Raw genomic sequence first — 4,211 nt, forward strand, 5'->3', positions numbered from 1 at the left:
TTCCTTTTCTATCATCTCAGTCAATCTGATATATATGAAGTCATATATTGGAGTTGTTTTAATTTGTATTTCTGTAATCAGAAGTGATTTGGAGCATTTTGCTTGTCTGCAGTCATTTTAAGTGAAATTTCTCTTTCTCTCTAGGTTAGAATTTGTTGGTAATATGTAGAAATGCTGATGATTTATGAGGGCTTATTTTATGTCCTGCAACTTTTATGAACTTGTTAATTATTTTAACTAGTTTTTAAGTTAATTCTCTAGAATACTCTAAGTATACATTATCTGCAAAGTTTGTTTCCACATTGTCTATTCAAATTCCCTCAATTAATTTTGTTTCCCTTGCTGCTAAAGCTAGCATTTCTAGTACAATATTGATGATACAATAGTGGTGATGATGGGTATCTTTGTTTCACCCCTGATCTTATTGAGAAGATTTCAAATTTATCCACATTACAAATAATGCTTAATTAATTCTAATACTCTATATACTATTTAAACTACTTGGGAAAATTGGTGAAGAAGGCATTCTACTCAGTTCTTTTTATGACACAAATATGGTTCTGATACCTAAACCAGGAAGAGCCAAAATGGAGAAAGAAAATTATAGACCAATTACTGTAATGTATATAGATGCAAAAATTTTAAATAAAACATTAGCAAAAAGAAAACAGCAATTTATCACGAGAATCATACATTATGATTAAGTAGGATTTATACCAGAAATTCAGGGTTGGTTCAATATTAGGAAAACTATCAGCACTGTCAATCATATCAGCAGCAAAACTAACAACCACATGAATATCTCAATAGATGCAGAAAAAAGCTTTTGACAAAACATAACTCCCATTCCTACTGAAAACACTAGGGAACATAAGAATAAATGGAGCCTTCCTTAAAATAATAAGCAGTATCTACCCCAAACCATGAAAAAGCATCATATGAAATGGAGATAAGCTAGATGCAATTCCAGTAAGATCAGGGGTGAAACAAGAATGTCCAGTATCACCACTGTTATTCAATATGGTAGTAGAAATGTTAGCTTTAGCAATTGGAGAAGAAAAAGAAATTGAAGAAATTAGAATAGGCAAAGAAGAATCTAAGTTATCTTTGCAGATTATATGATGAGATACTTAGAGAATCTAGTAAATTACCTGAAATAATAAACAACTTTAGCAAAGTTGCAGGTAACAAAATAAACTCACACAAATCATCTGTATTTCTATATATTACTAACAAAGCACAACAGCAAGACATAGAGAAATCCCATTTAAAGCTATGGTAGACTCTATAAAATATCTGGGAGTCTACCTGCCAAAACAAACCCAGGGACTATATGAACACAATTACCAAACCCTTTTCACAAAAATAAAGTTAGATATAAAAAATTGGAAGAACATCAGTTGTTCATGGGTTGGCTGAGCTAATATAATAGAAATGATAATTCTTTCTAAATTAATTTACTTATTTATTACCATACTAGTTGAATTACCAGAAAATTATTTTATAGAGCTAGAAAAGTTAATATCAAAAATCATCTGGAAGAATAAAAGGTGCAGAATATCAAGGGAATTAATGAAAAGAAATGCTAGGGAATACTGGTAGAAGTGCTAAGGAATGCTGGTAGAAATGGTAGGGAATGCTGGTAAAATGCTAGCCCTACCAGATCTCAAATTGTATTATAAAGCAGTAATCATCAAAACACTTGACAGTGGCTAAGAAATATAGGGGTCCACCAGTGAAATAAGTTAGATTCTCAAGACACAGTAGTCAGTGAATTTAGAAATATACTGTTTGATAAGCCCAAGGACCTCAGCTTCTGGGATAAGAATTCACTGTATGACAAAAACTGCTGGGAAAATTGGATAACAGTGTAGTGGAAATTGGGCACAGACTAATGCCTGACACTGTACCCAAGACTAAATTCCAAATGGATACATGATCTAGGTAGAATGACTGATCCTATAAACAAATTAGTGGAACAAGGAATAGTGTATTTGTCAGGTTTATGGAGACTGGAGAAATTTATGACCAAACAAGAGTAAGAGATTATTATGAAGTGCAAAATGGATAATTTTGATTACATAAATTGAAAAGTTTTGCATAAACAAATCCAATGCAACCAAGATTAGGAGGGAAGAAGAACACTGGGAAAGAATTTTAGCAAATATTGTCTGTGATAAAGGCCTCATTTCTAAAATATATAGAGAACTGAGGCAAATTACAAGAATACAAGTCATTCCCCATTTGACAAATGATCAAAAGATATGACCAGGAAGTTTTTAGAGGAAGAAATTAAAGCTATCTATAGTCATATGAAAAAATGCTCTAAATCACTATTGATTAGAGAGATGCAAATCAAAACAATTCTGAAGTGCCACATCACACCTATCAGACTGGCTAATATGACAAAACAGGAAGATGATAAATGTTGGAAAAGATATGGGAGATTTGGAACACAAATTCATTGTTGGTGGAGCTGTGAGCTAAACTAAGCATTCTGGAGAGCAATTGGGAACTATGCCCAAAGGGTTACAAAAACGTGCCTGTCTTTTGACCCAGCAATATCTCTTCTAGGACTGTATCCCAAAGAAATCATAAAAATGGGAAATGTTCTATGTGTACAAAAATATTTATAGAACCTCTCTTTGTAGTGGCCAAGAAGTAGAAATTGAGAGGATGCTCATCAGATGGGGAATGACTGAAGAAGTTGTTGCATATGAATGTAATGAAATGCTATAGTGCTGTAAGAATTGATGAACAAGAAGACTTCAGAGAGGTCTGGTAGAACTTATGTGAACTGATGCTGAATGAAAGGAGCAAAACCAGAAGATCATTATACACAGTAACAACCACAGTGTGTGAGGAATTATTCTGATAGACTTAGCCTTTCACAGCAATACAGAGACCTAATTCATTCTCAAGGCATCTTTAATCAAAATGCTATCCACATCCAGAGAAAAAAATCTATGGAATTGTAATCCAGAATGAAGTGGAATGTTTTCTCTTGTGTCATGTTTTGTTTCAGTTTTTCTCATGGTTTCTCCCATTATTTTAATTCTTCTATGCAACATGACTAATATGAAAATGTGTTTAATAAAAATGTCTTTGTAGAAAACATGAGTTTCCATGCTGCCCCTGGGAAGGGAGGTGGAGAAGATCTAAGACTTATGGAAGTGATTGTAGAAAACTGAAAATAAATTAATAACAATAATAATAAAGCAACACTTAAACCTCCTCCCACAACCCAAGATTACCTGGAGAGTAGAGGCACATTAAAATATTACTTTCACCTTCTCCACTGGAGAAGAGACCAGTATCTCTTTGTATGTAAAAAGATGTTCCTTCATACTAGTAGAAATCAAATATAGAACATTCTTCATAAATCAGTGCAAATATTTTCTGTATTCTATGTTTTTTCAGTGTAAACCCTCAGCTCCTTGGCATAGGGGCTAACATACTCGACTTGAAATCAGGAAGACCTGAGTTTTAATTCTGCCTCATTCAGTTATTAACTGTGTTACCTTAGCAGTGTCACTTAACCTCTGTTAGCCTCAGCTTCCCTGTGTGCACAACAAGGATAATAATAGGGTCCACCTTGCATTCTTTTGTGTCTTCTCATATGTATATATATGCAGATGTAGATATAGATATATTTGCAGTATCAAAGTGCTATAGAAACGATGTCAATATTAACTTATAGCTATTATTAATCGCATCTTTTTGTTTTATTATTATTGTCATTTATCCTTTTGGTACCCTTGGGTGAATCTGAGTAGCTTACTATTGTGGTAGAAGGATTATTTTTCATGTGTGTTCATATATTAGGACTCCTAAGCAAAGCTTAATTTATTTATAATGGACTTCCTATCTTTTCTCTTCATAGAGTTGACACTAAATATTCAACCTCCTTTAATATGCAATTAGCATATCCCTGGTATACTCTAATGTGCCATTGTTACATGTGGAAGTTTCTCTATAAACCCAGATCCAATTATCTAATTAGGCCTAATTGCACACTTTTTTTATTTTTACCAGCTGAGCTTTAGATCCTTTGTTGTGCTTTCCTGGCCACTTGGCTCTTTGGTCTCACTAGGGACTTATTCCAGCAAGAGTGAACAGGATGAGCAAAGATAGAGAGGAAGGTCAGCCAAATACACATACACACATTATACGGAATAGTGCTTAGTCTAGTTCAGTAGCTTTGTAGCACA

This window comes from Notamacropus eugenii, chromosome 5 (assembly GCF_028372415.1).
Source record: "Notamacropus eugenii isolate mMacEug1 chromosome 5, mMacEug1.pri_v2, whole genome shotgun sequence".
Taxonomy (NCBI): Eukaryota; Metazoa; Chordata; class Mammalia; order Diprotodontia; family Macropodidae; genus Notamacropus; species Notamacropus eugenii.